At 47.6% G+C, this 23948-nt stretch overlaps 1 protein-coding gene across 4 annotated transcripts in view; it reads left to right on the forward strand.

Annotated features, from left to right (window-relative positions):
* Window positions 1-14369: 14369 nt before the first annotated feature.
* PTP4A3 (protein tyrosine phosphatase 4A3) overlaps window positions 14370-23948 on the forward strand; it is a 168421-nt gene continuing 158842 nt past the window's right edge. For 2 of the 4 annotated variants that reach the window (XM_037891917.2, XM_043539019.1), the window contains exons 1-2: window positions 14454-14601; window positions 19511-19624. The gene's annotated coding sequence lies outside the window, so the exon portion shown is untranslated. Of the gene's footprint in view, window positions 14602-19510; window positions 19625-23948 lie in introns of all 4 variants that reach the window. The other 2 variants (XM_037891918.2, XM_037891925.2) reach the window with 2 other exon arrangements.

Consider the following 23948-nt stretch of genomic DNA (forward strand, 5'->3'; position numbering starts at 1 on the left):
CATGTGTAGACAACCCCTGAGTGTGTAGCTCCTGTTGTTCTCAGAAAATCTGATCAGCAGCATGGGTCAGATCACCAGCTAATGTAAATCAATGTAGCTCCACTAACTTAAATAGAACAATGCTAGTTTACACCACCTGAGGATCTACTGACTCCCTATCTACCAACTCCTGATTATCTGCAATCACTAAGCATATTAGACACCTAACTCAGGTACTTTTGAAAATCCCACCCCACTGATTTTCAATGAGGCTGGTGCTCCCAACTCACTTAGGTATTTTTGAAAATCCCACCCAGTATTAACAATAAGCACAATTACACTGAAAATGTTGTTAAGGCTGAAGCATAAGACTGAACACTTCAGAGCCACAAAGGATTCTCCACAATTCCTTAGCCCTCCCACCACCTTCCTTTCTTTCTTTCTTTCTTTCTTTCTTTCTTTCTTTCTTTCTTTCTTTCTTTTCTCCTCGGTAGCCTTGCATTTGCCAGGGTCAGGGCTATTGAAGAGCATCCCAAGGCACTCCCTTTAACCCTTTACACATGCACATCCTACACCCACAGGGTCTGTTTACACAACTACAGCCATGTTGGTGGACCCAGTTACAACAGGGCCCTTTTCTGACCTGGTTAAGCCACCATTCCACACTGTGGCGCATGCAAGAATTTAACCATGTTGTCAGACAAGGCTAAAGCCTTGGATTGGCCCGTTTACATGGCAAAATGGGATTGAACTTTAACTGCGTTAGAGGACAGCTGCAATGGAAACAGGTCATCTGATGCAGCTGTTGTGTAGTCAGACCTTTATACCAGTGGTTCTCAAACTTTTGTACTGGTGACCCCTTTCACATAGCAAGCCTCTGAGTACGACACCCCCTATAAATTAAAAACACTTTTTTATATATCTACCACCATTATATATGCTGGAGGCAAAGCAGGGTTTGTGGTGGAGGCTGACAGCTCACGACCCCCCATGTAATAACCTTGCGACCCCCTGCGGGGTCCTGACCCTCAGTTTGAGAACCCCTGCTTTATACAGTACTTCTCTCCCAGGGCCACATGCACGTATAACCTTGCAGATCTGGACGGAGTCTCTGTTCAGGGCTCCCAGTTCCTGATGGCTTGAATTTGCCCCTGGCTACCAATACTTGGGTAATAAGTGAAGCATACAACTATGGTTTTGACATGTGTGGGAAGAAGAAAGGTGGTACCACAAGGCAGTGAATTTCAGTTTCATTTGTGTGCAGAATGCAGTCCAATTAGTCAATCTTTAAGTGAATTCCAGACATTGATCCTATATATATCTATATATATAGAATACAGACTAACCCGGCTGCTACTCTGAAACCTATATATCCTGTGACTCTTGCGCAGGCTGCAGTTATTACCTTTTGTGAGAAGGAAAGACTAATAAAGAAACCATCTGAATCTGAGTTTTTGGATGGTCTTGTTTCCTCTCCAGGTCACCCAGAAAGAAAGAGCACCCACAAGCACTCACAGTGTTACAGACGCTATTGAAGGCTTTTCTGCAAGTTCAAGAAATCCAGCATCTCCATGAGACCAGGTGGGTTTGTGGCCGGATGGACCTCTGTGCTGGGAAAGACAAGTAAAAACAATCTGCTTTTTGTAATTCTGGAGGAATCAAGTGAGTCACCTGTGCAATTTTCAGAGCAGCAGCTGTGTTAGTCTGTATCCACAAAAAGAACAGGAGGACTTGTGGCACCTTAGAGACTAACCAATTTATTTGAGCGTAAGCTTTCGTGAGCTACAGCTCACTTCATCGGCTGTGCGATTGTTATCTTCTACTCATTAGTGTCCATTTCAGGAGTTGCACCACCTAAACTGATCCCTACTCATTTATATCAATGGACTTTTTGATACTGTTCAGATTGCAGGTGAGGCAATGCAGGGAAAGATGCTACAGTAACGGATGCTTCATCAATGGTGTTGCTTATTAACCAAGACACTGATGTGAAACAAAATGGTGAAGCCTTGGACCCTGGTGTGAAACATGCAGTACAAGACTGAAGTCTCTAGCTGGTTGTGAGAAGGACATTAGTGGTGTTGACCAGCTCTATATGGTGTTTAGCAGTTTCGATCCAAAGGAGACTTTTTTGTTTCAGGTCTCATGGGGTTCTAACTTCTTACCCACCGAGGCTCATTTTGAGTTTCTGGGTTTGAACAACCCTCAAATCTAAAGTGAAACCCTGCTGAAACCACCAGTTTTCCCTGGTTACAACTTCAAGACTATGAGAAACTGCCAAGTTTTATCTCGTTTCCACCTGCAACCATAAATCGTCGTCTCCTTATCTCTTTGAGCCCACAACTGACCAAAACGTAACTGCAGGATCACTTGGAACTCAGGGAAGGTTCCCTAAAGGTTCACAAATCTTAATGAATTCGGCTTAAATTTGGGATTTGTAGTTAAACCTACTGCCTGGTCACAAAAATGTCACCTGACTCTCATGATAACCCAAAGGAAAGTACTAAAAGTGGAGCATCTGTCTTGGCTCTCTAATAGTATGGGGAGATCAGGAGAGAATCTGGTCCTTAACTGGAGGGTGAGAAGGAGGCATCAGTGCTGGAGCAGTGACACTAAAGCACATTAAGAAGCAATCTCTGTTCTTTCCGGTCCTGGAGAAGTGGCTTTTGTAGCAACGTTTTGTAAGTTAGCAGTGAAAAAATGCATCACCACTTTTCTGCAGAAGCAGTGAGAGGTGTTGTCAGCTGTGACACAAAATAGGATCATTATTTCCATTGGTTCAGTGCGGCGTCATCCTAGGTGAAAGAGCTTGAATTTTGCTGAAATGAAAATCATTATGACAGAGCAGGGAAGGATTAAAAAAAAGGAAAGATTAGGGATCAGAAATTGTGACAAAGCAGGTGTATGAGAATCATTTCAAGAGTCTGAAACCCTCCCTCTAAACTTAGCTACTGCAGAAAGAGCCTCTTCTTCCGTGTATGGATTTGAACTAGCACAGTGCTGAATGCAGTAGTCCCGTCCCAATCCACTGAAGGATTGAGGCATGTGCTTATCTTTAAGAATGTGAGTAGGCCCATTGACTAGAGGGACAGAGCCCTATAAGGTTAGTAATTTCAGCACGGTTACAATGATCCCAAATTGCTTTTCAGGGCATTATGCTGAAAAGGACATTACGTGATGCTGAAATGCAAGGAGATTGTCAATATTTGTGCTGAATAATCCTTTCAAATCCAGGAAATTACAGTTAGCGTAGATCCCATTTGATCCTCTTAAGGCAGTGGCCCAAATGTGGAAACATTCCTCTAAACTAATGTGGGTTTTCTAAACTAGATAAAAGTCTGGCAGGTCTAGCATGGCTATGGGATATGGACCCAGATTTAGGGTGACCAGATGTCTTGTTTTAAAAGGGACAGTCCCGTATTTAAGCGCTCCTGCAGGTGTCCTGACTTTTTCTTAAAAACAGACAAATTGTCCCGTATTTTCTGTCTCCCCCCATCAGTACAGGTGGGTCCTGCAGCTGGCCAGATCCCTGCTCGCCAGCCGCCCTCCCGCCAGCAGTGAGTATGGGGGGGGTGGGATGGGGAGGGGTCCAGTGACTGACGATGGGAGTGGGTGTGCCAGGCTGGTGGTGGGGCAAAGATGCAGAGTGTGGGGCCAGCCGCTCCCCCGGCTGGTCCGTCAGCACAGCCCCCCACTACGTGCTGGCTCTTGGCCAGCAGGGCCCCGCCCCCACATCCCGTTTCTGGCTGGCACTGGCTGTGTGCTGCAAGCCACGACGGCTCATGAGTGCAGGCAGGCGCCAGGCGGTGGCCAGTTACATGTCGCCTCTGCTGCCCATCCACTGGCCCTTCACGTCCTCCTACTCTCCCTGTCCTCTCCCTGCTTTGCCTGTTCGCCCCCAGCCCCGCTGCTCTTCCATATCTCCCGCAGCACTGCTCAGCTCACCAACAGCCTGGCCAGCAGGCTCCTTCCTTCCCCCACGGCCTCTGGCTGAGCGGGCGCCCCGGGAAAGCCCAAGACCCTCCGGCCTGGGCCGCTAGCCAGGAGGAGCTGAGCCCTGCATGTGTCAAAGCCCCGCACAGCGCTGGCATGGGGAAGCCTCTCTGCCCCTCAGCTAAGCTCTGGAGTGGCGGGTGGGTGGGAAGCAATTTCCAGCCTGTTCATGCCCTGAGCCTGCAGGCTCCACAGCAGCCCCTGGGGCAGGGGCTCAGCACCTTCTTCACACCCCTGCCCTGGGTCCTGGCAGTGAGCGCGGGGCTCTCTGTCCCCTAGACACCTTCACCTGCTGACCCACCTCTCTGGCTGGGTTCACAGAAGCCCCTGCAGTCAGGTTCCCTGCGCCCCGGTGCACAGTGCAGCCTTAGGGCTTAACCTCTTGCTGCCCACGCTGTGGCCGGAGGAACTGGAGGTGGCTGGGTTATGTCAGTGATCAGCAGCAGCCTGGAGGTTTTAGCTGCCTTTTGACATGGTGCGGGCAGGAAGGGAGAAGTTGCTTCCAGCCACACAGGGGTGGGGTGGGGGAAGGAAAGAAGAGATTAGCTCTGCAAAGACGGGGGCCAGGTCATCCGTGTCCGCCACATCTGTGGCTGGAAGCAGTTCCCGTCTCTTCCCTCCTGCACAGTGCTGCAAGGAGGCTGCTGCTGGCCACATTCTGGTGTGAACCCTGGCAGAAATCTGGGGGGGGGAACATGCGACCCCTCCCATATGAACCCTAAAGCCTTAAAGATAAGAAGGTAAATACAAAGAATCCAACTACGCAGTATTTCTTTTTAGTGGGGGCTCAGTCAACTTTATGTTCATTTGCATGTTTGTACTTCATAGTTCTAACTGATTGCCATTGAACTCGCTTGAATACGAGTAATTTTACCAGGTTTCCCATATTCAACAAAGGGAAATATAGTCGCCCCACCCAGACTGGTAAAGAGACCTGAAGATGTTACCAGAGGGGGTTTTGTACCAGTGTCAGGTTTATCTGCACCCTCTGTCTAGTCCATAAAGGACACTGAGACACGGAAAGTGAATACCATCTAATCCATGAAGAGAGAACCAGGTCAGGTTTGTAACACTTATTGGGGAAGTATGGTAAATCTTGCTCCAACAGAAGTTAGTCCAATAAAAGTCCATCCACCTTGTCTCTCTAACATCCTGGGACTGACATGGCTACAACAATGCTGCAAACCACTACATTGTGTTAAAGAAAAAATGGAACAAATTAATAAATGTATATTGAAAATTAAATTCTGCCCTCAGTTCCATTGAAGGTAGTTGACTTAAACTAGTGTAACAGTGGTAGAATTTGGCCAAAATATTTTACCAACTGTAGTGGCTGGCAAGCTTTTTCCTTTGTGTTTGTTTTTGTTCCCTTTGTTGTTGTTCCTGTTTCCTTCTCTCTTTTTTAAAGGAAATAGTTGATTTGTATATGGTTTTAGCAGCCAATCCTTGTGCATCCAATGATGTCAAAAGAGAGTTAAGTCAACAGAAGTTTGATCTGAGTAAGACTGGCAGAATCAAGCCTGTGAACACCAAAAGCAATTTACTTACTATTTAATGAAAACAACAGTCATTCCACCCACAGCCTCCATTCCTCTTTCACTTAGAGTTTGTCCTCACTTTGAAGAGGTAGGAGGGAGTTACACAGCGAAACCTGCTATCTTAAAGGTGAAAGGAAAGGAAAGGCTCAAGGAGAAAATATGGAAGTATACTCTTTATTGTTTTTGTATGATGCATAAAGAGGTCCAGAAAGTTATTTTCAAAGGTTTGTTTCTGCTTGTTTTTTGGTTTTTTGTTTTTTTTACCATGGAAATATTAGGCTTGTCAAGTCTGGTTTTGCCTGAGAAATTGTTTGGGCTATTCCTCACCCCAGCCTTTGGGGTCAGCATTCAGCCCCATCCTGGACTCACTATGCCTTATGTTTGACTTGCATTCTCTTTCCTCAGGAACCCAGGCCCACCATCTCCTCTAGGTTCTGGCCTGGACCCCTGTACTAAGCAGCTAGGTCTGCTTCTTCAGATGTGCTGCTATTTTCGTGGGCTGCTTCCTACCTCTAAGCCCCCTTGTGCTGTTTCCCACCGCTTGTGCTTAACACAGCCTCCATTTTCTGCTGAACTAATAAGTCTTCCACCCCTCATGGGCTCCACTCAAGTGCTTTTACTGGCCCTACCTCAGGGTCACCCCTACAGGAACCTGACCTGCTCCCTGTGGGTTTCTGTCCACAGAAAATCCTGTCTCCTCTTTAGTCACAGGCAGGCTCTCTCTCTTTCTCCTCAATTCTCCCTGGTTCCTTACAAGGCCCGGGGGGTGGGACAGTAGGGAGGGGGGGTGTCATGATCCTTACGGTACCTCCACCCCCTCTGGCCAGAAGGCAATCAATCAATCAATCAATCACAAGTGCACTAACTGGCTTTTAACCCCTTGTCTGACAGGTGATGGGAGTAAGCTCCATCACAGCCCCCAAAGGGTTCTATACAGTTAGAATAAAAATAATTTCCTTTCTCAATTAATCTGGTTTCACTTGCACGGTACCCCTGTTATTATAAACCTACCAGTTCTCCCATCATCAATAGGGTCCTCCAGGACACACCAGGGCTGAACTTCCAATGTGAAAAAAACCCACAACACTCCCCAACCTTTCAGGATTTAGTGACACATAATAAAGCCAAAAAGAGCACTAATCTTTATTGTTTTTACTTTGCAGGTCACCTGCAAGGCACAGAGTAAATAGCAAAACTGTAATGCGTGTGTAGCCACGATACGTCAGTCAAGTAACTCACATAAAATAAAGGAAGTGGAATTACACATGCTCATGAATTAGAATGTTCTGGCGCAAGGCCATGAGGTTCCGAGCGCCTTCGGTAAGGTATGAACTCGAAACAATGGGGAAGGCACTTAGCATCTATCATGATCTGGCTGCCAGTAGCTCAGAACCATATTTTCCTGTTCTGTATTTTAGGCAACAAACCAATCACAACATCTCTTCAGTAACATTAAAATTCCTAGAGCTAAGGTCTAGGCTGACCTGTAGACCAGGCATTTTGCTGGACCACACATAACATCATCCCTGGGGACACTTGTAATGACTGTGTGGAATTCCTGCCTTAGATGCATCTGGATCCATTTCCAGGCCTTCTTAGTGCCGCACCTTCATCCAGCTGGCTTCCTCTTCTGCAGCAGGTTCAAGCTCTCATCCTTACAACTCTGTATCCAATGCTACTCTTCGCTGCACCTCTGCTCTCATTTCCACCCATTCCCCACTTCATCTGCCCACATCTCCATCCTCCATGAACTTATTTAGTTCTTTTTTGAACCCTGTTATAGGGCTTGTCTCCACTTACTGCGCAAGTGACGCACGGCGATCGATCCACTAGGGGTCGATTTAGTGGGTCTAGTGAAGACCCGCTAAATGGACCACCGATCACTCTCCCATCGACTTTGGTACTCCACCGGAATGAGAAGCATAAGGTAAGTTGATGGGAGAGTTTCTCCCATTGACCCAGCACAGTGTGGACATCGCAATAAGTTGACCTAAGGTACGTCAACTCCAGCTACATGAATAATGTAGCTGGAGTTGCATAACTTAGGTTGACTTAGCCCTGTAGTGTAGACCTTCCCATAGTCTTGGCCTTCATAACATCCTCTGGCAAAGAGTTCCACAGGTTGACTGTGCATTGTGTGAAGAAATACTTCCTTTTGTTTGTTTTAAACCAGCTGCCTATTAATTTTATTTGGTGACTCCTAGTTCTTGTGTTATGAGAAGGAGTAAATAACACTTCTTATTTACTTTCACCACACCAGTCTTGACTTTATAGACCTCTATCATATCCCCTTACTCATCTCTTTTCCAAGCTGAAAAGTCCCAATCTCGCAACACTGTGATAGAGAACCTTCCTCAGATCATCCAAGGCATTTTATGTCTGTACCGTATGTTTAGATTGCAAGCTCCATAGAGCAGGAATTGCATCCTCCTCTACATATTGTACAGTGCCAAGCACACTGGATTTTATTCCTGATTTGGCCACAGACATTGTTACATGCTGAGAGCCAATAAAATAAAGGAAATGGAATTACACATGCTTGGTGCTGCACAAAACAGAACAAAAGACATGATCTCTGCTCCAAAGAGTTCAGTATTTAAACAGAGAGACAATAAAAGTGTTGAAATATCACGGTGATAGGGATCATATAACAGAAGATATCCAGAAGATAGTTTTATCTCAAAATGACACAGATGTGTGATGTAACCTTGGACAGATTTCTGTGATTCTCAGGAAACAGCGACACAGTATACAAAGGTGTAATCACAAGTAGGCATACCTACGCTAGTTTTAATCTAGCTAGTGCACGTAACAATAGTAGTGCAGATGTGGCAGCATACGCTTTGGCATGGGCTAGCTGTCCCTGTACAATCCTGCCAAGCACCTGGATACATGCTCGGGTTGCTAGCCTATGCTGAAGTCCGTGCTGTCATGTCTTCATTACTAGCTAAAGCTAATGCGGGTATGCTTGCAATACTGTGACAGGTTTGGTCACAGAGAACCCCTTAGGACTGTCACCTGATGTGCTGAAATTACCTCTGAGCCCATTTTCCCTGCCAGCTTGGGACTTCCAGAACCCTGTCTTGTTGAGCCAGACATGCTAGCCTGCCACAACACAGACCCAGGGTCCGGGCCATGCCCCCAAAACTGCAGGCTTTAAGTGAAAATGTCTCTTCAGGTTACCTGAGTCCAGCACCTAGACCCCAATGGGATCCAAACACCAAATAAATCCATTTTACTCTGTATAAAGCTTATACAGGGTAAACTCATAAATTGTCTGCCCTCTATAACACTGATAGAGAGATATGCACAGCTGTTTGCTCCCCCAGCTATTAATCACTTACTCTGTGTTTATTAATAAACAAAAATGATTTTATTAAGTATAAAAAGTAGGATTTAAATGGTTTAAAGTAATGACAGACAGAACAAAGTAAGTCACAAAGCAAAATGAAACCAAACACGCAAGTCTAAGCCTAATACATTAAGAAACTGATTACAGGTAATATCTCACCCTCAGAGATGTTCCAATAAGCTTCTTTCACAGACTAGACTCCTTCCTAGTCTGGGCCCAATCCTTTCCCCCGGTACAGTCCTTGTTAGTTCCAGCAGATATCTTAGGTGGCAGGCAGGGGCTTTCTCATGGCTGGGACTTCCCCTTGTCCTGCTCCACCCCCTTTTATAGCCTTGGCCCAAGGCGGGACTCCTTTGTCTCTCTGGGTCCCCACCCCTCCTTCTAAATGGAAAAGCACCAGGTTTAAGATGGATTCCAGTGTCAGGTGATATGTTCACATGTCCTGTGAGACCCCAGCCTCCATTATTCCAGGGCTGGCCCATAGGTACCCAGGAAGGTTTGCAAGTAACAGAGCCATTTACAGGTCATTGATTCTGAAGCACCCTTAATGGCTTCTGCTTAATATGTTTACATCAGTAATACAAGTTTATAGCTTATTCTCCTAACTCTAGACATAGAAATAATACATGCAGACAAATAGGATGACCACACTCAGTAGGTCATAAGCTTTGTAATGATACCTTACACGAGACCTTTTGCATGAAGCATATTCCAGTTACATCATTGTCACACTCGTAAGCATATTTCCATAAAACATTGTAGAGTGCAACATCACAACTACAATCACACCTTCATTTGCTGTGTGGACATACCCTCAGTTTCCTCATCTGTAAATCCCAATACCAACAAGGTCTTGTGAGGCTTAGTTGTTTAATGCTTTCAGAGGTTAAAAGTATTCTCAGGAATTTCTGATTTAGAAGACGAAGTTTCAGTGTCTTTCACCACAGAAGAAAGACGGTCTTGAGATTAAAGCATATCTCTGGGACTCCTGAGAACTAGTTTAATCTGTTTACATTAGATAATAGAAAAAAACTTCCTAACTATAAGGTTAGTTAAGTACTAGAATAGACATTCAAGGGAGGTTGTGGAATCCCTGTCATTGGAGGTTTTTCAGAACAAACATCTGTCAAGGATGGTCTAGGTATATTTGGTCCTGCCTTAGCGTGAGGGGCTAGACTAGATGACCTCTTTAGGTCCCTTACAACCCTACTTTTCTATGAGTCTATTCGTAGATTTACTACAGATTTTCTGTGTGACTTTAGGCAAGGCGCTTAATCCCTCTTGGTGCCTCATTTCATCTCTGTAACAAGAAGACCATAATACTTCTTTAATGTCTGTGAGGCACTCAGATGCTATAGTGATGAGTGCCATAAAAAAACCTATCAATCAAAAATAAATTAAGAGAGGCAGCTCGTGCTGAAGACTGTTGCTCTGTTCTCATTCCTTCAACTTTATGATATTTATATAGCACCCTAGGTATAGATGGTGATTTATAATAATAAAGTAACATATTGACAGCCTAAGACAAGACCCCTGCCCTGAACAGCTAAGTATTTGCAGCTTTTAAATCACCCACGTTTCCAGGGTAGTGACCACTGATGTAATGTCATTACATCTAGAGTTTATCTAGCTTTGCTACTGCGAGTTGCACCATATTAAATTTATTATTTATATTGCTTAGGAAATTCTCCAGTCTTCTATTAAGTTCAGCGACAGCATTTTGCTTTGTATCGACTGCAGCACTCGATTCCACAAGTTGCTTATGCACTGTGTGAAGAAATATTTCCATATGCTTGTCCCAAATTAATCTTCTGTTAATTTCAAGTAACTCGTTATTGTAGAATTATGGGGATGGTATAAGCAGGAAAGGATTTTTCTGTTTTTATGCTATCTTTTCTAATCTTAAACACATCACTCAAGTGACTCTGCTTCATATTTTAATTCTTTTCCTTCCCATGCTAATTGATCCTAGGTTTTGGAATCTCTCGCAATATGCAAGTACCTCTAATCATCTTTGTTGTACTTCTCTGAACCTTTCAGTTTAAAGTGAGTTGACCACTGTACTCCAGAGGAAAGATAGATCATTGTTTGATGTCAGGTTATTATAACATTGTACAAACCCTCAACTACCTAGGACTTCATGGTTGTCAACAGGCTGCCAGCATGCCAATTTGGAACAGTCTAGCAGGGCTAGAACTCAAATCTTTCTGAAGTCAGTGGGCTTTAGATGAGGCCTTTCCCACTTGAGCTAAGTGAGAGTAACCTTCAGGTGCTTTTTGTATAGAGCCTGTGACACACAGTTGGACAGTCCCGATTCCCTCCAGTAGAGGGTAGTGGTGCTTAGTTACTTAGTTCCTTTCAATATTATTTTTCTGCACCTTTGTTCAATGCTCCTTAGTATGGTGGTTGCTTTTTTAACTGCTGTTTCACATTGGGCAAGTAACTTGGTTGAGATTCCTGAGCCATCTTCCTCAATGGATCCTGCAAGTTCCAAGCTCTTGGTGTATTTGTAGAGAAGTTTGCCTTTTTTGGGAAATATGTGTGTGCGTTACACTGTACAAGTTACACTTCATTTTCCAACGTGCTGTGCTGTTTAACTCCATCTGGGATTTCTCACAGCTTCACTAGCTTCTTCCTCCAAAGTCACTGAATTAGCAGGTTAGTAGGCGAGTTAACCATTGTCCTATAGTGCAGAGAATCAACATTACTCATTGTCTGTGTCACTAGCCCTATAGCGCTAACAGCTAAAGGAAATGCTCCTTGAATGGGGGGTGGGGTGGGGGCATAGGCGACACTTGTGATAAAAATCGTGAATGTCAGCAACAGCAGGACTAGCCATTGGAAGTTGAGGCCATGTTGCAGTTATACTAGCCCATCCCCACTCCTTCTTTGCCCCCCCCTCTCCTTTTACCCCCTCTCTCTGTTCCCTTCCCCCTCCCCCTTCCTTCCCCTCTTGCCTCTCCCCATCTCTCCTCTTCCCCCCTCGCTGCTCCCCGTCTCCGTCTCTTATCCCTCCCAATCTCCTCTCCTCTTACCACCCTCTCTCTGCTCCCCGTCTCCTTCTCTTACCCCTCCCCCTTCCCCCATCTCCTCTCCTCTTACCCCCTCTCTGCTCCCTGTCTCCTTCTCTTACCCCTCCCCCTTCTCTCCCCCCTTGCCTCTCCCCATCTCCTCTCACCCCCTCTCTCTCCTCCCCGTCTCCGTCTCTTACCCCTCTCCATCTCCTCTCCTCTTACCCCCCTCTCTCTGCTCCCCGTCTCCGTCTCTTATCCCTCCCCATCTCCTCTCCTCTTACCCCCCTCTCTGTTCCCCGTCTCCTTCTCTTACCCCTCCCCCTTCCCCATCTCCTCTCCTCTTATCCCCGCTCTCTGCTCCCCGTCTCCTTCTCTTACCCCTCCCCCTTCCCCATCTCCTCTCCTCTTATCCCCTCTCTCTGCTCCCCGTCTCCTTCTCTTACCCCTCCCCCTTCCCCCATCTCCTCTCCTCTTACCCCCTCTCTGCTCCCTGTCTCCTTCTCTTACCCCTCCCTCTTCTCTCCCCTTTTGCCACTCCCCATCTCCTCTCACCCCCCTCTCTGCTCCCCGTCTCCGTCTCTTACCCCTCCCCATCTCCTCTCCTCTCACCCCCTCTCTCTGCTCCCCGTCTCTTACCCCTCCCCATCTCCTCTCCTCTTACCCCCCTCTCTCTGCTCCCCGTCTCTTACCCCCCCATCTCCTCTCCTCTTACCCCCTCTCTCTGCTCCCCGTCTCTTACCCCCCCATCTCCTCTCCTCTTACCCCCCTCTCTGCTCCCCGTCTCCTTCTCTTACCCCTCCCCCTTCCCCCATCTCCTCTCCTCTTACCCCCTCTCTGCTCCCTGTCTCCTTCTCTTACCCCTCCCCCTTCCCCATCTCCTCTCCTCTTACCCCCTCTCTGCTCCCTGTCTCCTTCTCTTACCCCTCCCCCTTCTCTCCCCCCTTGCCTCTCCCCATCTCCTCTCACCCCCTCTCTCTGCTCCCCGTCTCCGTCTCTTACCCCTCCCCGTCTCCTCTCCTCTTACCCCCTCTCTCTGCTCCCCGTCTCTTACTCCTCTCCATCGCCTCTCCTCTTACCCCCCTCTCTCTGCTCCCCGTCTCCTTCTCTTACCCCTCCCCCATCTCCTCTCCTCTTACCCCTCTCTCTGCTCCCCGTCTCCGTCTCTTACCCCTCCCCCTTCCCCATCTCCTCTCCTCTTACCCCCTCTCTGCTCCCCGTCTCCGTCTCTTATCCCTCCCCATCTCCTCTCCTCTTACCACCCTCTCTCTGCTCCCCATCTCCGTCTCTTACCCCTCCCCGTCTCCTCTCCTCTTACCCCCTCTCTCTGCTCCCCGTCTCTTACTCCTCTCCATCGCCTCTCCTCTTACCCCCCTCTCTCTGCTCCCCGTCTCCTTCTCTTACCCCTCCCCCTTCCCCATCTCCTCTCCTCTTATCCCCTCTCTCTGCTCCCCATCTCCTTCTCTTACCCCTCCCCCTTCCCCCATCTCCTCTCCTCTTATCCCCTCTCTCTGCTCCCCGTCTCCTTCTCTTACCCCTCCCCCTTCCCCCATCTCCTCTCCTCTTACCCCCTCTCTGCTCCCCGTCTCCTTCTCTTACCCCTCCCCCATCTCCTCTCCTCTTACCCCTCTCTCTGCTCCCCGTCTCTTACCCCTCCCCCTTCCCCATCTCCTCTCCTCTTATCCCCGCTCTCTGCTCCCTGTCTCCTTCTCTTACCCCTCCCCCTTCCCCCATCTCCTCTCCTCTTACTCCCTCTCTGCTCCCTGTCTCCTTCTCTTACCCCTCCCCCTTCCCCCATCTCCTCTCCTCTTACCCCCTCTCTGCTCCCTGTCTCCTTCTCTTACCCCTCCCCCTTCCCCATCTCCTCTCCTCTTACCCCTTCTCTGCTCCCTGTCTCCTTCTCTTACCCCTCCCTCTTCTCTCCCCTTTTGCCACTCCCCATCTCCTCTCACCCCCCTCTCTGCTCCCCGTCTCCGTCTCTTACCCCTCCCCATCTCCTCTCCTCTCACCCCCTCTCTCTGCTCCCCGTCTCCTTCTCTTACCCCTCCCCATCTCCTCTCCTCTCACCCCCTCTCTCTGCTCCCTGTCTCCTTCTCTTACCCCTCCCCCTTCTCTCCCCTCTTGCCTCTCCCCATCTCCTCTCACCCCCCTCTCTGCTCCCCGTCTCTTACCCCTCCCCCATCTCCTCTCCCCATCTCCTCTTACCCCCCCAACCCCTTTTCCTCCCCCTCTGGCCCCTTCCCCTTTCCCCGGCCCCTCCTCTTGTCCCTCCCCTTTCCCCCCCATCTCTTCCCCCTCCCCCACTCTCTGTCTCCCCGCCTCCCCCGTGACCCCTCCCCTTTCTCCTCTCTAACTTCTCCAGTCGCCTCCCCCCTCCTTCACCCCCTCAGCCCCGTTAGAGCATCGCAGCCCTCCGGCCGCCTCCCATTGGCTCCCCCGGCACCCACGTGACACCCTGTGTAAGGGGTGGGGGCAGCCCTGGACCAAGCGCCTCCGAACGGCCGGGAAGGGGGCGGGGCGACGAGCGTGGCTGCGTGCGTGCGAGCCGAGGGGCGCGCGCCGGAGCAGGGGAGGGGTGGTGTCTCGTGCGCGGGTGCGCGCCGGCCCCCGGGGGAGCTCAGAGGCAGCGCGTGCGGCGTGCGGCGCGCGACGGCGGGCGGGCGGGCGGGCGCGAGCTGCTGCTACTGCTACTGCTGCGCCCTTGCGGGGGTCGGTGCGGGGGAGGCAGGTGAGTGTGCGGGGCGCGGCGCGGCGGGGGCAGCCCGGGGGGGGGTGAAGGGCGGCGCCAGCTCCAGCTGCAACAATGGGCGGGGGGCGGGGGGAGTGTGACCGTGACCTCCCCCGGCTCGGGGCTGGGGAGGACCCCGTGTGTGTGGGGCACGCTGGGAGTTGGGGGGCGTCATCCCCCTAGCGCCGGTGCGTTCAGAGCACGCTGGGGAGGAGCCCGCCCCCGTGCGTGCGGGGCACTGGGGGGTGGGCGCCCCGGGTGGGGGGCGCTGGGGATGAGCCTGCCCCCTCCCACACACTCCCCCATGCAGCGCGCCCCTTGCCTGGACGGTGGCACGTGCCCCATGCACAGGACGCTCCGGAGTTGGGGAGACCGCGCTCCCGTGCATAGGGTACTCTGTAGCTGGGTGCATCTCCTGCAGATGGGGGTGCCCCCTGTGTATGATGTCCTGGAGCTGGCCGGATGCGCCCCCTTCTTAGTGCAGCCTGAGGTGGTGGAGATTGTGCCTTGCAGTCTGGAGGAGGGTGCTGATGGGGTTGTGTCCCCTGGGTAGCATGTCCCAAAAGTGCGGTTGGGAGAAGAGCATCGTGCATGAGGCAGTGTCACGCTGAACATTTTTGCGCTTGGAGACCGTCAGTGGCGGTACAGCCATACTAACTGTGATGCCTAGCTACGCTTTCAACAAACAAAGCACAGATATAAATGGTCAGTGTGCAGAATGGAGAGAGGTAAATAGCAGAGCACGAGCACCCCAGGGATCTGTACCGGGGCTACTGCTGTTCAGCATATTCACAGGTGATCTGGAAAAAGGAGTAAACGGTGAGGTGACAAAGTTGGCAGACCATATGAAATTACTCAAGATAGTTAAGTCCAAAACTGACTGCAAAAAGTTACAAAAGGATCTCCCAAAACTGGGTAACTGGGCAACAAAATGGCAGATGATATTCAGTGCTGATAAGTGCAAATTAATGCACATTGGAAAACATAATCCCAACTATACATACAAAATGATGGGGGTCTAAATTAGCTGCTGCACTCAAGAAAAAGGTCTTGAAGTCGTCCTAGATAGTTCTCTAAACACATCCACTCAGTGCGCAGCGGCAGGCAAAAAAAACTAACAGAACATTAGGAATCATTAGGAAAGAGAGAGATAAAAAGACAGAAAATATCATCATGCCACTGTATAAATCCATGGTATGCCCACACCTTGAACACTGTGCAATTCTGGTCGCCCCATCTCAAAAAAGAATCGAAAAAGGTACAGAAAAGGGCAACAAAAATGATTAGGGGTTTGGAACAGCTTCCGTATGAGGAGAGATTAAAAAGGTTGGGACCAAGCCTCTTAGAAAAGAGACGACTAAGGGGGTTGTCGAGGTCTGTAAAATCACTAAGGAACTGGAGAAAGTGACTAAGGAAGCGTTATTTACCCGTTCGTGTAACACAAGAACCAGCAGTCCCCTGATGAAATTAAAAGGCAGCAGGTCTAAAACAAACAAAAGGAAGTACTTCTTCACACAAGGCACAGTCAACCTGTGGAACTCATTGCCAGGGGATGTTGTGAAGGCCAAAAGTATAACTGAGTTTAAAAAAAAGAATCAAGTTCAGCGAGGAAAGGCCCATCAGTGGCTGTTAGCCAAGATGGTCAGGGTTGCAATTCCATGCTCTGGATTGTCCCTAAGCCCCTGATTGCCAGATGGTGGGACTGGACGACAGCGGATGGATCACTCGATAATTGCCCTGTTCTGTTCATTTCCCTTTGAAACATCTGAAATTGGCCACTGTCGGAAGGCAGGATACTGGGCTAGATGGTCTGACCTAATATGTCGGCTCTCATGTTCTTATGAGTGTATATGTGGTGGTATACATTGTTGCAATGCGCATGAGGACTCTGAGATCTGAAGCAGCAGAAGTAATAGGTGCTGAATGGCAGTAGTGGTAATGGCCACACACAACTGGCATGGTTCTCGATACTTGAGTATATTTGATTGCCTTTTTCCTTGACATGAGTTTCAGCTTTAAGTAAATAAAAACTAGGTTGGTGAAAGTTCCCAGCATCTCTCAGCAGCCTCTCAATTACAGTTATGAAAATGTGTGTTTAAATGGTTAGACTCATAATATTTCTTTGGCCCGGTCTACACTACAAACTTAGATTGGTGTAACTACATCGCTGAGGGTGTGAAAAATCCATGAGAGCTTCTGCCATTGACATAGCTACTGCCTCTCGCAGAGGTGGATTAACTACACCAGCAGGAGAAGCTCTCCTGTCGGTGTAGTAGCGTCTTCACTAAAGTGCTACAGTGGCATGGCTGCTTCGCTGTATGTGTAGACGGGTTTTCAGTTTCCCTCTCAGGTTATGTATTTAACTCAGATTATTGCAGACTATTTGTATTGGATGAGCTGAATCTGGAAAATGGCAGAGGGGTATGGTCTAGTGGATGGATTCTGGGCTGAAGTCAGGAATCCTGAGTTCTGTTCTCAGCTCTTTGGGGCAGTGACTGTGTCTTGTGGAGTGTGCATGCACACATGTGTACAGTGTTTTGCACAATAGGGCTCATGGGGCAGTGATCTAATTTGAGCCCTCTAGGCTAGGGGTGGCCAACCTGAGCCTGAGAAGGAGCCAGAATTTACCAGTGTACATTGCCAAAGAGCCACAGTAATATGTCAGCAGCTCTCTCTCGCCCCCTCCCCGCCCGCTCTCAGCTCCTCCCGCCCACCAGCAGCCCCGCTGATCAGCACCTTCCCCTCCCTCCCTGCACCTCCTGATCAGCTGTTTCGTGGCATGCAGGAGGCTCTGGGGTGGGAGGGGGAGGAGCAAGGGCACGGCAGGCTCAGGGGAGGGGGCAAGAAGGGGTTGAGCAGTGAGCACCCCCCCAGCACACAGGAAAGTTGGTGCCTGTAGCTCCATTCCCAGAGTCGGTGCCTAGACAAGGAGCCGCATATTAACTTCTGAAGAGCCACACGTGGCTCCGGAGCCCCAGGTTGGCCGCCCCTAGTCCAGGCACTAGTGTGATATCGTTAATAAAAAAACAACCCCTTCTTCATGTGACTGTCATTTTGGAGTTTCAGCTGGACAGACCCTTTTGAGACGCTAGCTCTGGATGCTGGTGTCTTATTCCAAAATGCGTGTGGTGTACATCTTGTACAACCAGAATTACTAATCCCAGCAGTTAGTCTAAATCTTGGGTTTTATGTTACTGCCAGCTTCTAACTAATTCAATTGTAACTTTATCTGCCCACTGAGAGGAACTGAGATTTAAGCCGAATGGATGGATTTTTTTTTTTTTTCGGTGCATCCTTCTTGGTAAACTTGTTCAGCAAGAATACAAGCCTTGGGCTCGGTCCACGCTACAGACTTCTGCCAGCACAGCTATGATGGTCAGGGTGTGAACTTGAAGAGAGGCGGTCCCTGACTGATGTAGCTGTGCCAGCAGAACCCCTGATGTAGCAGCTAGTATAGCCCTATAGGGATGCACATGCAGTTACTGATGGCCTTGAAAAGATGCAAACCACAAATCAACGGAAGTTGATACCTTGTGTGTATAACCAACTCATTTAATAAGATCCCTTACTTTGCAGCAGACTGGATTTAAAGACACCCTGATTTGTGTCACATTAGTGCTGTATTCTATAACAGTTGGAATTTAATTCAGAACTGGTAGATTTTACTGATTTGGGACTGTATCCTGTTTTTCACAAATGCTTAATGCAGGTGTATTTGCCTGTTCTCCGCTTTAGCAATTCTAGACAACTGGGCTGGGGGCAGAGCAGAGCTGGGTGACGCTCCCTCCCTGTCCCCTGTTGGGCCTGCCACGCCCCCTTCCCCCCCCCCCCAAACGTTCCTCTCTGTCCCTCTAGGGGGGTGCACCTCACAGTTTGGGGACCACTGCCCTGACTCAAGTCCTGTTACTCGCAGTGGACTTATCTTGAGCGTGGTAGTTCTTTTAACTTGACAGGTTTCAGAGTAACAGCTGTGTTAGTCTGTATTCGCAAAAAGAAAAGGAGTACTTGTGGCACCTTAGAGACTAACCAATTTATTTGCGCATAAGCTTTCGTGAGCTACAGCTCACTTCATCGGATGCATACAGTATGCATCCGATGAAGTGAGCTGTAGCTCACGAAAGCTTATGATCAAATAAATTGATTAGTCTCTAAGGTGCCACAAGTACTCCTTTTCCTTTTAACTTGAGTTGGCTGGCAAGTCCGGGGTAAAGTCTAAAACTAGAGTAAGCGCAACCAGCTGCTGACGTGACTGCTGTGGTGGACGCAGGCCAGCTCAGCTCATCTCATGTGCTGCTAGTCCTCCAGTGCCTTTCCATAATTCCTCCTGTGTGCCCAGAAAGGACAAAGTTCTCCCACAATTCACTCGGGGAGAGAGAATTCCTAGAGCAGCTCAGCTTATTGCATTACAAGGAACCATGATGTGTACCCTCAGAAATCTTAGTGGCACACATGAGTGAGTACAGAGCCATGTGGACAAAGCAACTTGAAAGCTTTTTCACAATGGGGCTGCTCTCACTCAGGTTAGCCTAACGCGAGAGGATTAAATTTAAATGTAGATTACTCAAGTGAACTCTGTGAAGATGTACCCTCAAACAGGAGGAGGACATTAGGGGGTCAGATTCAGTGCTAAGTGAAGCCAAAGGAAAGGCCTCCATTTACTTCAGTGGGAGGTGGTTTGGGTCCCATGTGTAGAGTACTCATCTGCACACAGAGTTACGGTTCTATATTTAAATACAAGTCACGCAACAGGAGACAGCTCTCTGAAATGGGAGTAAGCCATCTTACTCTCCTGAAGACAGTGCAAAAAAAAAAATCTTTACTATCTAACCAGTCGCTTTTAGGGCAGTGTATACACAGCTCCGAGCAACTGTTCTCAGTTACATGTGCTTATTTCTTCTTTTTATTCTAGGCAGTGCCACCTATTGGTGATGCCCTATGTTATCTTCTGCTATAGAATTAATTACACCCGAGAGGAAGCATGAGTAAATGCAGATCTATGAACCAGCTGGTACTTTGAGAAAAGGTAACAGCCCTCTGATTAATCGGCCATCTACCGAGAAGATAATTGAGCCCATACCTGAGCAAGGGCTGCTAAAGGAGGTTCTCCCTGCTGCAGCCTAGGAAACACAATACATTCAATTTACTTACTTGGTGATATTTCTGTTACTTTCACAGCGTTTAAAAATGTCACTGGCACATGGCCGTTAATTAGGTAATGTAACGGCTCCCAAGAAACGCTCATTGATTTTTAAGTAATTCTTACACAGTATAAGCAAAACATTCTTTTGTATTGGTGTATGTCCTAGAAGTTTAAAAATTGCTACGTTGCTTCCAGAAAAAAAGTAATCAATAGCAGCAGCAATGAGGTTTGACTACAGAGCTCATGATAAGTGAAGAAGTGTTTTTTTTTTTTTTTTTTTTTTTTAAAAATTGAGTACAGGGGAGCCATGGTTAGAAAGTGGGCTTTAAGTAAGATTCCTCCTTGTTCTAACACGGGAAGGTTGTGTGTTCTTAAGTCAAATCTGAGTGAAAACAAGGCAGTTTTGTAGTTACCAGATCGAGTTAGACTATGAAGACCCTAGGGTTTACCTTGGACTTGCTAACTTGTGTGAAAACGGCAAACTGCTTTGGCTTCACTAGAGTTTAAAGTGCGCCTCTCTTTCTAAGGGCTTGCCTGCACCAACAATTAGACCGCGGCAACCCCGGGCTAGCCTTCTGCTGTCTAATTGTCCCTGTGCACCTTGCTGACATGCATTAACAGCTTGTTAGAACGCTTTGCTTTGATCCTCTTTTTGAAAGGGGACTAGCTCAAAGTGCATTAACTAACTGTTAACACGCATTAGCAGGGTACACGCAGTTACACCACAGCAGGCTAGTGTAGGGTAAATTCACACCCCAGCTTACTGTGGTCCCTGTGGACAAGCCCTGTTCTTTCTTTTGTCACTTTCTTTCCCAGCCAGCTCTGTGGGGGACAAAGTGGGTGGCATCTTTTTTTTTTCTTCCCCTTCCTTTTGCTGTTGCTCCTTCTGTCCTCTGTTCCACTTCCCTTGTTGAAATCTCCTTCTTACCTCTTTCCCTAAAAACAGATGCAACAGCAGCAGTTTGCAGACCTCAGGGGGAGAGGGCCAGTGGGCTCTTACTGTCCTCCGAAACAAAGTGGTGACCTTAACGAGCTCAAGGAGCTGAGTATTGTCAGAGCACATTGTCCTTCCTCGCCTTGTGAACGTGCTCATCTTCTGCCCCACACTGGAACACGGGAACCCTGCTGCACTCAGTCCCAGAGTCTGGCAGAGTCTAAAGCTGTTATTCCCTGGAACTGCAGGGCCTAGGAAGATGAAGTTCTGGAACAATAGGCCCTTGCTCAGCATGAATTACTTGAATTGTAGTCTTCTCCTGCCATCATACTACGGGAGGTGGCTTTAAAAATACGTGATCCCTATGGCTGTGCACTGAAAGGAAAAGCCATTGGAAAGCGATTCAAGGTTCTTTTAACAAAAAATGCAAACCCTTGCAGGTTTAAAAAAAAAATTTGTGCAAAAACTGTTGTGAAATCAGGAGCCAGAAGAGGAGGAGTGTTAAGCACCACCTGACCAGGATAATGATTATGAAATGCTCAGGGAGATTAGAGAGGCTACAAAAACAGAAAACCCAATAACAAAGGGGGATTTCAGCTATCCCCATATTGACTGGGTACATGCAGAGATAACGTTTCTGGACACCATTAAGGGCTGTTTCTTGGAGCAGCTATTTTTGGAACCCGCATGGGGAGAGGCAGTTCTTGATTTAGTCCTAAGTGTAGCATAGGATCTTGTCCAAGAGCTGACTATAGCTGAACTGCTCAGTAATAGTGACCATAATGTAATTAAATTTAACATCCTTGTAGTGAGGGAAATACCAAAGAAACCCACCACAGTAGCACTTAACTTCAAAAAGGGGAACTACACAAAAATGGGGAGGCTGGCTAAACGGAAATTAAAAGGAACAGTCACAAGAGTGAAATGCCTGCAAACTGCATGGAGACTATTTAAAAACACCATAATAGAGGCTAGACTAAATGTACACTCCGAATAAAAAAATAAAGAGGATTAAAAAAAAATGCCCCCATGGCTAAACAGCAGAGTAAAAGAGGCAACTGGAGGCAAAAAGGCATGTTTTAAAAATTGGAAGTCAGATCCTCCTGACAACAATAGAAAGGAACATAAACTCTGGCAAAGTCAAGTGTAATAAGGCATGTGAAAAAAAGAATCTGAAGAGCAACTAGCAAAAGACACAAAAACCAATGGCAAAAAAATTAAGTACATCAGAAGCAGGAAGCCTGACAAACAATGAGTAGGGCCACTGGACGATCGAGGTGCTAAAGGAGCCTTCAAGGAAGACAAGGCCATTGTGGAGAATCTAAATGAATTCTTTGCATCAGTCTTCATTACAGAGGGTGTGAGGGAGATTCCCACACCGGAGCCATTCTTTTTAGGTGGCAAATCTGAAGAATTGTCCCAGAGTGAGCTGTCAATAAGAGGAGGTTTTGAAAGAAACTGATAAATTATTAAACTGTAATAAGAGTTCTGAAGGAACTCGGATATGAATTTACAGAACTACTAACTGTAGTATGTAACCTGTCACTTAAATCAACCTCTGTACCAGATGACAGGAGGATAGCTAATGTAATGTAGATTTTTAAAAAAGGCTCCAGAGGTGCTCCTGGCAATTACAGGCTGGTAAACCTAACTTTAGTATCAGGCAAATTGGTTGAAACTATAGTAAAGAACAGAATTACCAGACACATAGATGTACACAGTATACTGGGGAGGAGTCAACACAGCTTTTGCCAAGAGAAATCATGCCTCACCAATCTATTAGAATTCACTGAAGGTGTCGTCAAATATGTGGACAAGGATGATCTACTGGGTATAATGTACTTGGGCTTTCAGAAAGCCTTTGAGAAGATCTCACACCAAAGGGGGCATAACAAGTGGGAGTGTGCTAATAAAATTTGTGGATGACACAAAGTTGGAAGGTATTACCAATATGAAAGAGGACTGGAATATCATACAAGGAGATCTGGAGGACCTTGAAAACTGGAGTAATAGAAATGGGATGAAATTTAGTAATGCAAATTGCAAGGCCATGCACTTAAAGACTATCAACAATTTTTTTTGCCATAAACTGGGGATGTATCAGTTGGAAGTGACAAAGGAGGAGAAAAACTTGGGTGTATTGGTCAATTACAGGATGACTATGAGCTGCCAATGTGATGTGGCCATGAAAAAGGCTAATACAATCCTAGAATGCATCAGGCGAGGTATTTCCTGTTGAGATAGGGAATGTTATTGCCATTATACAAGGCACTGGTGAGACCTTATCTGGAACACTGTGCAATTCTGGTCTCCCATGTTTAAGAAAGATGAAATCAAACTGGAACAGGTGCAGAGAAGGTTTACTAGGATGATTCAAGGAATGGAAAACCTACCTTACAAGAGGAGACTCAATCAGCTTGGCTTGTTTACCCTAACCAAAAGAAGGCTGAGGGGCGATATGATTGCTCTCTCTAAGTACATCACAGGGATAAATACCAGGGCAGGAGAGGAGGTATTTAAGTAAAGTGGCAATGTAGACACAAGAACAAATGGATATAACCTGGCCATCAACAAGTTTAGGCTTGAAGTTAGGCAAAGGTTTGTAACCATTGGAAGAGTGAAGTTCTGGAACATCCTTCAAAGTGGAGCAGTGGGGGCAAAAAACCTTACTGGCTTCAAGACTGAGCTTGATAAGTTTATGAAGGGCGAGGTATGACCTAATTGCCTACAATGGCACGTAGCCGATCTGCGATGCTAGTAGCAAAAATCTGGAACAGCCGGAGATGGGGCAATAGATGGGGAGGGCTCTGAGTTACTACAGAGAATTCTTTCCTAGGTGTCTGGCTGGCAGGTCTTGCTGGCACGGTCCGGGTTCAGATGATTGCCATATTTGGAGTTGTGAAGGAATTTCCCCCCAGGTCAGATTGGCAGAGACCCTGGGGAGGTTTTTGCCTTCCTCTGCAGCATGGGGCACTGCTCACTTGCAGATTTAAACTAGAATAAATGGTGGATTCTCTGTAACTTGAAGTCTTTAAATCATGATTTGAGGACGTCAGTAACTCAGCCAGAGGTTGGGGTTTATTACATGAGGAGGCTGGGTGAGTTTCTGTGGCCTGCAATGTGCAGGAGGTCATGATGGTCCCTTCTGGCCTTAACATGTATGAGTCTGAGGTCCTCTCTTGGATCACTAACTGCTTAAAAGTTAGAAAACAAAGGGTAGGAATAAATGGGCAGTTTTCACAATGGAAAGTGGTAAATAGCTGGGTCCCCCAA

Source organism: Chelonia mydas, chromosome 2 (assembly GCF_015237465.2).
Source record: "Chelonia mydas isolate rCheMyd1 chromosome 2, rCheMyd1.pri.v2, whole genome shotgun sequence".
In the NCBI taxonomy this organism is placed as follows: domain Eukaryota; kingdom Metazoa; phylum Chordata; order Testudines; family Cheloniidae; genus Chelonia; species Chelonia mydas.